A 12,966-nucleotide genomic window follows, 5' to 3' on the forward strand; every position below is an offset into this window, starting at 1 on the left:
CAGAGTTTGTGAGTATCCCTCCCATCAGGAGGGTAACAGGCAGCTTTGCCTTTAAGCCATCCCACCTTTGTGGATTGGCAATATCTTTTTCCTATCACCTCCCATCAGGAGGATAAAGGCAGCTTTGCCTTTAAGCCATTCCACCTTTGCGGATCGGCAATCTCTTTTTCCTATCATCTCTACTCAGGATTCAGAGCTGTGCATCTCTGTCAGCTCATAACATAAGCTTCCAGTATTAAAGGGCCCAGGACTACCAATGCCCGAAGAACCCCTTGCCAACTCCTCATTCCCAATCAAGTATAGCAAAAGAACCCCATCCACCTTGTTGGTAAAGTATCCGCACAATGAACGATCACCCAGCCTTTAAGAAGCGGGAAATCCTCTCTTGGATGAACCTTGAAGACATTACACTAAATGAAATAAGCCAGTCACAAAAAGACAAATACTGTATATTTCCACTTACATGATGAACCAAACTCATAGAAAACAGAGACTCGAGGGATGGTGTCCAGGTCTATGGGAGTTATTGTTCAGTCACTTTAGAGTTTACATTTTGCAAGGTTATAAAGTTCTGGGGATCCATGGCAAACCATGTGCATATCACCACCATTGAACAGTACAGGTTAAATGGATGAGGCTGCAAGCCCCTCCCGCTCCCTGTGCTGTGTCTTCACCTTTTTTCTTTCTGGTCTGATGTAATCCCATTTGCCTGTTTTTGTTTTGTTTGCCTGACCTTTCAGGGTCATATCCGAAAGTCTTTGCCCAGACCAATATCATAGATCTTTTCCTGTGTTTTTTTTTCAGTTGCTTTATAGTTTCAGGTCTGATATTTGAGTCTTTCAGGCATTTTGAGTTGTTTTTGTGCCTGGTATGTAGTATAGGTCTCATTTCAGTCTTTTCTGTGTGAATAACCAGTTTTCCATGAACCAATTAGTGAAAGATTTTCTTTTTCCTACTGTGAGGTCTTGGTACTTTTGTAAAAAGTCATTTGACTGTAAATATGGGGGTTTATTTTTGAGCCTCCTATTCAACTTAACTGATGAGTTTCTTTTTTATGTCAGTACCATGCATTTTGATTACAGTTGTTTTGTAATATATTTTAAATTTCAGTAATGTGATGCCTCCAACTTTGTGCTATTTTATCCAAGATTACTTCCACCATTTGAGGATTTTGTGGCTCCATATCAATTTAAAGAGTATTTATTTACCTCTGTGAAAAAATAACTTTTTTGTGGTTTCTTTGACTTCTTTCATCAGAGGTTTATAGTATTCATTATACAGTCTACATTTCCTTTGTTAAATTTACATTTAGATATTTTATTTTTGTTACTGTTATAAATGGTATTGTTTTCTTCATTTTTAAAATTGACACATAAGGGGTTGGAGAAATGGCTTGTAAGTTAAGTGCACTGGCTTTGCTCTTGCAGAGGACTGAGATTTGGTTCCCAGCACCTACACAGCAGCTCACAACCATCCATAACACCAGTTCCAGGGGATCTGACACCTTCTTCTGGCCTCCACAGTCATTGCACTCACATGGTGCCCTTACATACTGTGATGATTTGAATGAAAATGTCCCTCATAGGCTCCAAGTATTTGGACATTTTTGTTCCCAGTTGGTGGCACTGTTTTGGGAGGCCTTAGAAGGTGTGGCTATCCTAGAGGAAACACATCACTGGGGGCAGGATTAGAGAGTTCTTAAGGTTTGCCGGATCCCGAGTTGCCATCTTGCTTCCTCTGCTTGAAGATGTAAGGGCTTAGCTTCCGCCCCTCCTTCAGCCACCTCTACTAGCATGCCTCTCTGCCATGATGGACTGTAATTCCTTTGGAACTGTAAGCTCAAATAACTCTTCCTTCTATAAGTTGCTTTGGTCAGTGTTTCTATCACAGCCACAGAAAGTGACTAATACACATACATTCAGGCAAAACACTCATACACATAAACATAGATGAGATAAAATTGACACACAAAGGTTGTAAAGATTTCTGGAGTACCACGTCATGTTTTTTGTGTGTTTGTATGTGTGCACATGTTTGTAGGTATGTGCACCTGTGTGCAGGTACATATGCATGCTGTATGCATGTGTATGGCAGCTAGAGGTTGTCATCAAGCATCTTCCTCAGTCTTGCTGCACCTTTCTTTTTGTGCTAGGATCTCTCACTGAACCTGGAGCTCACTGATTTGACAAACCCAGCAGACCAGCAAAACCCAGGGCTCCTTCTGCTTCTGCCTCTGCCTCTGCCAGGGATTACAAGTTTATGCTACCACAGCTGACTTTTTGCATGGGTTCTGGGGATCATGCTTGCATGGCAAGGTCTTCACCGACTTCATCTCCCCAACCCCCATGTCTTGTTTTAATACATACATACATTCTATAATGCTCAAAACAATATAAACATATTTACCTCAAATATTTATCATTTCTTTTTTTCAATCAATACAGCCTTTATTAACATAAAAGTACCATTTGCTGCATGTTTACAAATTTGCCTAGTGTGTTGTAATTTTACCTTATGCCCTAAACTTAAGTTTCTATGGACCTAATACATTGAGTAATGTACAAAAAAAACTGGTCCAAGTTAATTTTTTCTAGCTACTGCCTTTTGAAATCCATCATTTAGATATGAAATTGGAGCGATTAGCTAAAGATTGATGGGAGGGCCTCACACGTTAAGTACTACCTTTGAGCTCTTGCCCTCAGCCCTAGAATAGAGTTCCTGTACTTACATATTTGTCTGTACTCAAGTATGTACCAATAAGCTTTAAGTTACTAAAATATGCAGGCTACACAACCATTTAGTATGTGGAAAAGTACAATGTCTAGAATTTCTAAGAAGAAAAGTTATTTTTATGATTTCTGCAGTTTCCAGAAAAATTGGTTTATAGTAAGCCAGTCACAGTGAGTGTTGTTCTGCTAAACTACGCTATTCAGCTCCAGCCCTTCTCTTGTGCCAAGCAGAGATGCTCACAAACTTTTTCAGATTTGTCTGGTTGATCTAAAAGCTGAATGTCTATCTTAGGAATCTGAATTCAGTAGCCTTTAACTAAACGTGTGCTCTGGTAGGACACCTGAGTGCTTCACACCATTTCCACTGCTTATCTCCCTTTCTCTTATTTTACAGCATTCTATTAAATGAAGGAAGACTGGGACAATTCAGCAAGGTCCAGTTTTTAAGATCTAGATAAAACCAACTGCGTTTTAAAGACACATTTAAACAAGTGGAAGTGGAATCTCAAGAGACTATGAAGACTGAAAATTGCAAAGGAAACGTTCTAGTCAATGGAAGTAGTACTCTGGACTGCAGTCAGTGTACAGGAACTCCCAAGTCATTTACTAACTATCTGCCTATAGTTTAAACAGCTTGTACCTGGTAATCTTCCAAAATTGCTTTTAAATATGGTAGCAATAAACAAAATACAAGCTGCACTTAAACAATACTGCAGTTTATTTAAAAACACATAAGAAATTTCAACTTTTATTGAGTTTTAAAAATCAATTTTTTGGCTAAGTTATGTTTTTCACATAATTATTTGTATAACTCTAGTATGCTATCAGTGACTATAAGATCAGAACTGGTTCTTCAAAAAACACTAAAACATAATACTTAGCCCCTGTATTTACCTGTAGAATATGTTCATTTATGCTTACATTTAGGTATTTGGTATATCATTGTTATAATTTTACAAGTCATGTCCAAAGGGTAAAGCAAAACCACCTACAAATCAGCATATTTGTTTATTTCTCATCTTGTGAAGATGTCCTTAATTTGTTGATATAGGAAACAAATTTCAACTCTGATTGCTATGCAAAAGAACAGAAGATAATCTGCTTTGCAATTAAGTTTATAGTTCAGTTGCATACAGGCAACATGCTATATATGAAAAAATTAATAACTGAACTACAGGTATCAAATACTGAAAAAATTGGGGCTGGAGAGATGGTTCAGTGGTTAAGAACACTGGCTGTTCTTGCAGAAGACCCGGGTTCGAATCCCAGCACCCACATGGCAGCTAACAACTGTCTATAACTCCAGTTCCAGGGGATCCGACAGCCTCTTCTGTTCTCCACAGGGTGCACTTAGCTACATGCGCGCAATACACGCATACACATAAAATAAAAAATAAAATATTAAAAAATAAATGAATACTGGAAAAATTACAGTTTATTATAATTTATTTTATTTAACAACCTAGGAAATTCACAGCCATCAGTAGCTCCAGTGCAGTTTCAGGTACAGTCGGAAATTCAGGAATCTCGGTGGAGCTGTTAGTGTAGCGGGCCTTGTAGTTGAAATACATGCACACTTTTGATAGCACATGTGACAGTATCCCTCTGAAATTGATCTCATTGGGTTCATTTTCAGCAAACTGACCTGGTCCACTCAGCATGGCTTTTATTGTCCCTGAAGTTAGTGCATGTTGTCTTTTTACAATGAATTCGTGCCCATCAGAAGATATGAATTTGACACACATGGTGTTAGGGCCTTCACAGCCCCTGTAGGTTTTCTCTTCTCCATCCACTGTGCTCTTGTAAAATTCTTCTTTGATCGCACAGGAACTTTAGTAGTTTCCATGTGTGGGTACAGGTGGTGGTCAAGGGTAAGTCTGTAGACAAAATAAAACTCTACTGTACTGTGCTACAATATCCTCACACTACACTGTACTGCAGGAAACAGCAACCTTTCTGTAAAGGGTCATACTGGTGAGGCGGAAACGCAGCCTGTCAAATATTTATCATTTCTTTATGGTGAATGCAGACAATATACTTTCTCCTAGTTTTTTTAAGTACACAGAACACTGTCATCATTATTATATATAGACTATGTTCCTATATTACTATATAAGCTGAAGAGCAGAGCTTATTTTTTTCTTATCTAATTGCAACTTACGTCCCGTTGACTACTCTTTCCTTATTCTTCTTTCCTTTCATCTCTCCCAGCTGCTGGTGACTACTACTCAACTCCCAATTTTGGTAAGATCTACTTTCTACCACATACACGTGAGTTCGTATGCAGTTTCCATTTTGTGACTGCTTTACTTTACTATTTAGGATGATGCCCTCTACCCATGCTGTCTATGTATGTTGTCAGAAGCCAACTTCCATCTCTTTGTAGGGCTTACACTATTCCATTGTGCATAGCTACCACATGTTACTCATCCATTCATCCCCGATGAGCATTTGGTTTTGTTTCCATTTCTTGGCTATTACAAATACTGCTGACATAAACAGCTGACTCCAGATGTCTCGTCAACAAAGTGACTTCATTTCTCCTGAATATATGCTGAGTAGTAGGATTCACGAACCATACAACAGTTGTATTTTAAAATATTTTTTGGTTTATTTATTTTTATTTTATGCACATGAGTGTTTTATAAGTATGTAAGTGCACCACGTGCATGCAATGCCTGCAGAGGCCAGAAGAGGGTCTCAGATCCCCTGGAACTGGAATTACAGATGGTTGTTAGCCACTATGTAGGTACTGGGTACCAAACCTGGGTCCTCTGCTAGAGCAGCCAGTGCTAACTTAAGCCCTGACATCTCTCCAGTCCCCAATAGCTCTATTTTATGTATGTATGTATGTATGTATGTATGTATGTAGGGTCAGATGTATTGTTTATTTTTTGAGACAGGGTTTCCCTGTAGCCTCAGCTGGCCTGGACCTCGCTATGTAGACCAGGGTGGCCTTGAACTCTCAGAGATCTGCCCACCTCTGCCTCTGGAGTGGTGGGACTAAAGGCATGTGCCACTATGACCGACCTCTACTTTTAACTTTTAAATTTAAATCTTAATTTATTCTTTGACAGTTTTATATTTGTATATGATACATTCTGGTCACGTCACTTCCCCCACCCTCTCTTTTCCCCTCCAGTCCTCGCCAACTCACCTTCCTCCCAGGAAGGCTCACCTTCTGTTTTCAAGTCTTTCTGTTTCTGTTTTGTTTCATTCTGTTTTGTTACCCCCTGAGTTTAGCCAGGACTATCTGCATGGATGTGGAGCTATCCATTGGATCATAGATCCACTAGTGGCCACATCACCAAAGACCATGACTCCTCCCTCCATAGCCATCTTTTATCGCTTCTTTGCTGGTTCTGAAAGATTAAAATGACAGCGAACATTTTTTTTTGGAAACTTTTTAAAAATGTTGCCTTTTTAAATTTTAATTTTTCTTGAATTTCTGTGTATTTCATACAGAGAATCATCTTTGTAACTCCTTCCCTCTTCCCCTTTGGCACCTTCCCATAGTGTGCTCCCACTGGAGTTCATACATTCTGTCATTTGTGTTGAGGCCCATTATATAAAGTTAGTGTCCCCAGATGTCCCTCAGTACACTCATCTACCAGGGTTTAGTTGGCCTATCTGGAGTCTCTCCCTTCAAGAAGATCAGCTCTTCCTCTTCCAACAGTAATCAGCTGCCAATATAATTGTGGGGTCTCTCCTTTCCCTCATGGGTCACTGGCCACCGGTCCATGAGGACAAAGGGAGCAGAAGCGACGAGCGGGGTCAGAACGGCCAGAGAGCACTGACGGAAGAAAGCCCTTCTCGGGAGGCAGGTTCAGTGATGCAAACAGCTCCGGACTCAGTGAAACAGCTCCATTTATTCAGTGAAACAGCTCCAGATTCAGTGAAACAGCTCCGTTTATTCAGTGGGGGTCAGGGAAAATATAGTGTGGGGGCAGTAGCCAATGCTTCAGCTGATAGGTGCTCATAGTATGCTTTATTTACATGTGGCAGTAGGCTCCTATCATCTGACTGTCGGGCAATGCCTAATTATCATATAGAAAAAACCTGGGGGTAGTTTTTACTCCAGGTAACTATGCCAAAGGTCATGTTCCAAATAAGGTCAGGCATCTGTGCTTGGTGGCACTTTCCAGGTAAGTTAGGCAGAAAGCAGGAGGGCCCCTGCTGAGAAGGGGAGTCCTTCCATATAGTGCCAAGCCCCTTAGAGCTATCCGGACATGGAGGACTACAACCCTAGCAGCAGGGTTCCCCAACATATAATTTTTTTGGAAAAATTTTATTGAACTTTTGTGCATTTTATACAGAACATCTTATTCATCTTTGTACTCCCTCCCCCATCCCACATTCCCATACCCCTCCACTGTATTTCATGCATTCTTTCATTTGTGTTAAAGCCTATCAAGTCAAGTTAGTTTCCCCAGACCCCCAGGAAAAGTTCATCCACTGAGGTCTAGTAAGCCTATCTAGAGTCCCTTCCTTTAAGAAGATCAGTTCTGGGGCTGGAGAGTTGGCTCAGTGGTTACGAACACTGACTGCTCTTTCAGAGGAGCTGGGTACGTTTCCCAGCACCCACATGCTGGCTAACAACCATCCTAACTCCAGGTCCAGGGGATCCAATGCCCTTTTCTGATCTCCGCAGGCATTGCACAACATGGGTGCACTCACACACATGTAGGCAATACACTCCTACACATAAAATAAAAATAATAAATAAAATAATTTTAAAAAGAAGGTCAGTTCTTCCTCACCCATCAGTAATCAGCTCTCAATAGTTCTTTAGCTAAGATTGGGGCCTGTTGTCCATTTCCACAGTTCTATGCTGGGGTTCTGTCTGCTTGAGTGCATGCTGACACCATTGTTGTAGGTTCATATAAACAAGATCCAGGAGCCTGTAAGACTCTATTTCCATATGGTCATACACCTCCTCCCCTGGCTCTTACAATCTTTCCACCCCCTTTTCCACAATGTTCCATGAGCCCTGAGTGGGTGAAGTTTAACATAGGATCCTATCCAAGGACTCACACTCTGCAGACTCTTATTCTCTATGCTTCGGCCATTTGTGTCCTTTTGTGTTCATGGCCCTCTGTTGCATGAGGGAGCTTCATTGATAGAAGTTGGGAGATGCATTAGTATTCTCTCTACCCCTTATTCCACTATGTTATGTGAGCCTTAAATATAGAGGTTCCATTGTAGCTGTGTCACTTAGGGTTGGGCAATTCATAGACAATCTCTGTGTATGACCAGTCATGGAACTCTATAATAATAATCTCTGTCTATTGCAAAAGAAGCTTCTTTGATGAGTGATGACTGGGATATTTGTGTAGGAGGAAGTGCAGCCTGAACAACCATCGCAGGCTGCAAATGTGCCAAAAACATCTGGCTGAGGCAAACCTGTGTTCTACCAAAAGACATAGAGATGGCTGATATGAAAATGGCCTGATACAGAGAGCCAATGAGGAACAGACACAACCTATCAATGGGCAAAGGGGCACCAGGAGAGGGGATATAAGGGAGCCCCATATCCGCAATAAACGAGTCTGCAGCTGCTCGCACTGCCTGCTTCTCACCTGACTCCCGGAGTCTGTGTCGTGACTCTGTGCCAACTCTACCCCCGCCTGGAGCGCCCCAGGACACCCGCAACATACTTGTCTGTAAATATAAGGATCCATATTTAGCACATAGTAAGAAATTACATTTGTCTAGGGATGTGACAGGCTTGGGGTTTTCTTTAAGATCTATGACTTCTCCAGCCATGTGTATTTGGTTGTTTACAGTAGCACACATGAGTTCCCTCCCACCAAGTGGAATTTAAGTCCAATTAGGTAGCTGTTGATTGTCCCAAAGATAAAAGTGCCACTACTGCCCCAATATAGTTTTCTGTGCTGGTCATTGGTTGGGGCTATTAGGCCTTAAAGCTGGGGTTGAACCATGAATTGATGTTCTCCCTTAATAACTTGCATAGTGTTCTCCAAAACTATGAACATTTTTATAATACTAATGGGAAAATTAATAGGTATACATGCTTGTCAAGACTTTTATTGAGAAATTTTAATGTATGAAATTTTCTTTAGGCAAAATTGATATTCTTTTTTATACTGCTTGAGAATTTCATACATGCATATAATACACATACATATAAGTCCATCTCCCATTGCCTTCTAGTTCCTCCCCAGTCTCTCATCGCCACTAGTCCCTCCTAATTTCACATGTTCTTTTATAACTCACTGAGTCCACTTAGGGCTGCCAGTATGTACATGGGGTAGGACTGCCTTGTGGTAGTCTCTCAGGGCTGCATCCTTGATAAACGCTGACTCTCCCTCTCTCAGCAACCAACTATTGCCAATAGCTCCTCAGCCAAGGCTGGGGCTTCATGATCACCCCCATCCTCCATGCTAGGATTTTGTCTGACTTGATACTGCATAGGTCTTGTGTATGCTGTCGCAACCCCTGTGAGTTCATATGTGCAACTGCTCTTTTGTGTCTGAAAAACACTTTCACTGTAGTCATCCACTGCCCGTCTCTTACAATCTTTCTGCCCTTCTTCCAGTATGATTTCTGAGCTTTGGAGGAGTAGGTATAATAAAGATGTTCCATTTAGGGTTGAGCACGCCATCCACAGTCTCTTATTCTTTGCATGTTGTCCAGTTAGTCTCCATATACCACAACAAGATGCTCTCTAGTAAGGGTTGAGAGATGTACCATCTATGGGTATAGAAATGAGTCATTAGGAGTCAGTTTAATACCATGTTCATTTAGCAGAGCAACAGTAGTATGTTCTACCCTAGGATCTATGACTTATCTAGCGATGGGTTCTTGGCCCCATTAACAGTGTCAAGTATGAGTTCTATCTTGTGAGGTAGGTCTTAAATCCAATCAGAAAGTGGCTGGTCACTCCCATAACATTCATGCCACTATTGCACCCATGGGCATGTCTTGCCAGACTGGTCATTACTGTAATTCTCAGGGTCCACAGCTGGGTAAAATTGATGATTGCTTTTCTCACTTGGTAGAGTAAATAGCACTTTTTAGCACCCATAAAAGCTAGTCAGTGGGGATGAAGCTTCCAGGTCAGTACAAGTTTGATTTCTCCATGTTCTGATTCAAGTATGTAATGTCTTTAGCAATAGGGTCTTACCATCAAGTTCTGGAGGGTAACCAAGAGAAATGGCAATAGCCTGTAATGTTTGGGGCTCTATAGGACCTCAATGGCCAACAACTCTAAAAGAGATAACCCATTCCTGGCACTGGGCTTTTTATGTGATAACCTATGGTGTCTAGGAGGGGCATTGTTTCCCTATTATAAGGAAATTCCATTTAAACTATTTTCATATATGTATATTTACATATGTATATATTTTGACAGCTTTTGCAGTAGTAGGTTTCCATATACCTTTTCCAAAGGATTTTAGTATTGGGCTGGGGATGTGACTCAAAGGTAGAGCACTTGTCTGGCCAAGCATAAGGCCCTGAGATCTGTCTCCAGGTAACCATACTTCCCCATATCCCCTCTTCTGTTCTGCCCTCCCATTCTCCTCTCATTTAATCATTCCTGTTCTGCTATTTCCCATTTCCTCTTCATACTACCTGCATTCTAGCATCCCTCTCTTGAATGTACCCCCCCATGGCCCTTGCTAGGTTCCTGACTTCTATGGGTACTACAATTTAAACACACATATCTATATATTCAAAGTTAACATCCACATATAAGAGAGAACATGTATGGTGGTTTGAATAAAAATGTCCCCCATAAGCACCAAGTATTTGGACATTTTGTCCCCAGTTGGTGGCGCTGTTTTGGGAGGTCTTAGAAGGTGTGACTATGCTGGAGGAAGCACGTCACTGGGGGCAGGCTTAAAGAGTTTTTAAGCCTTTCCGGATCTCCAGTTGCTCTCTTGTTTCCTGTGCCTACTTGAAGATGTAGAACCTAGCATCTACTCCTGTTCCAGCCACCTCTGCCACCATGCCTCCCCATCATGATGGACTGTAATTCCCCTGGAATCATAAGCTCAAATAAAATTCTTCCTTTTATAAGTTGTTTTGGTTAGTGTTTCTATCACAGCAACAGAAAAGTGACTAATACAACATATGACATTTGTCTTATCTCACTCAGAATGGTTATGCCTAGCTCCATCCATGTACCTTCAAATTTCACACTTTCATTTTTCTTAACAGCTGAATATTATTGCATTATGTAAATGCATCACATGTTTGTTATCCATTCATCAGTTGATGGACAATGACTGTTTCCGTTTCCTGGCCATGGTGACTAGAGCATCAATACACATGGATGAGCAAGTACCTCTGTAGAAGGATATAGAGTCCTTTGGGTATATGCCCAGCAGTGATATGGCTGAATCATATGGCAGGCCTATTTCTAGCTCTGGGGGGGATCTTTACCCTGATTTCCATAGTGGTTGTATTAGTTTGGTACTGGAATTTTAATTTAATAACCATGGCTTCTGGGATCAGAATTATCCACCCATGTAAGTTTTTGAGGATCCTCCATACTGTTTTTCATAGTAGCTGTACTAATGCACATTCACACCAACATTTCAAAAGTATTTCTTTGCCCCCCCATTCTTATCAACATGTACTATATTTTTTAAATAATAAATGCATTTATTATTTTGTGTGTATGTCTGTGTGCACATGGTGTATGTGTGTGTTTGTGGGCACACATGCCACAGCATGTATATGGAGGTCAGAGGACAATTTTGTAGAGTTGGTTCTCTCTTTCCACTTTTACATGGGTTCCAGGGTTTGAACTCAGGCCAGATGAGTCATCTCATGAGTCCTCATCTGTTTTTACTCATAGGAATTCTGATACCTTATCCAAAGAACTGCTTGCCAGTCTCAATGTCTCAAAATGTTTCCTTCGTGTTTTATTCCAGTGGTGCATAGATTTTTACATTTATTTTAAATCTATTTTAGGTTGTTTTTCTAAATAGTTAGAGATAGAACTCTGTATGTAGATATCCAACTTTCTAGGATTCATTTATTGGGGAGAATAGTCTTTTCCCAATGCCATGTTCATAGCACCTTTGTCAAAATCAGTTGGGGTGGGGGCTGGAGGGATGGCTCAGCAGTTAAGAGCATTGGCTGCTTTTGCAGAGGACCTGGGTTCAGTTCCCAGCACCCACATGGCAGATAACAACCATCTGTAACTCCAGTTCCAGGGGATCTGATACCCTCTTCTAACCTCTGTGGGCACTGTATGCACAGGCACACTTTCATGTATGTAAAACACTCATACACACAAAAATAAAGAAAAATTTAAAAATCAGATGTGTGTGTATGTGTTTACATCTAAGTTCTCTATTCTGTTCTATTTGTCTAAATGCCTGTTTTATGTCAATGATGTTCTGTTTTTACTATTACAGATTTGTAGTATATTTTGAAGTCAGGTAGTGTCTTGGGTTTTTTCTCTTTTTAGTTTATTTTGGCTATTCAGAGTGGGTTTTTTTCAAGGTTCCATATGAACTTTAGGACTGATTTTTCTAATTCAAAAGATTGTAAAATTTTTTTTCCCAAAAAGCTGTGACAGTATCAGAATGCTCTTTACCCTGCATCCTCACTAGTAGAGGAGTTACAAGCATAGTGAGAAAAATTTTGAAAAATTGAATGTGTAGCTGGGTCTGGAATTTTATCCTATTTACCAGCTAACCAGTTAGCCAGTTACTATGTGAGGGAGGCTGGCTAAAGACACAGCTTCCTAATTTAGGGAAAAGGGGCCTTATTACAGAACTTCATGTTCACATTGACTCATCCTGTCCCCCATCCCATGAGTAGCACAGATGAGCCTAGATAAGTTGCACTGGAGAAGAAGATCACTGAGTTTGATGAGTGTCAATTTTATAATAAATGAAAGCAAGTCTGTTTTTTTGGAGAAAACCTTGCCTTTTCCCTTGAAGTCTATCAGTGCAAACACAAGCCTTAGACTCACTCTAAGTGAGGAGGACACAAGATGTTGTGTTCTTAGCATAACCAGCAAGAATGCTTCTAGACACTCAAAGCTCACAGCAGATTGCTTCTTCCAGTATAAAGTAGGGCTTAGCCACTTAAAACCATTCATTGTTTCCTATTGGTGTAATGTATTGTCTGCAGTACCATACCTCCAAGCCTGCTCTGGTCTTAGTTGTAAAGAAAAAGTAGATCAAAGACACACACACACACACACACACACACACACACACAATCTCACAAGGAAGAAGGCTTCCTTGATTTG

General features: G+C 40.6%; 1 pseudogene; it reads right to left on the reverse strand.

Annotated features, from left to right (window-relative positions):
- Positions 1-4,183: 4,183 nt before the first annotated feature.
- Positions 4,184-4,489, reverse strand: LOC103752241 (annotated as a pseudogene).
- Positions 4,490-12,966: the final 8,477 nt, after the last annotated feature.

The sequence above is a fragment of the Nannospalax galili genome, unplaced genomic scaffold, assembly GCF_000622305.1.
Source record: "Nannospalax galili isolate Female #2095 unplaced genomic scaffold, S.galili_v1.0 scaffold146, whole genome shotgun sequence".
In the NCBI taxonomy this organism is placed as follows: Eukaryota; Metazoa; Chordata; class Mammalia; order Rodentia; family Spalacidae; genus Nannospalax; species Nannospalax galili.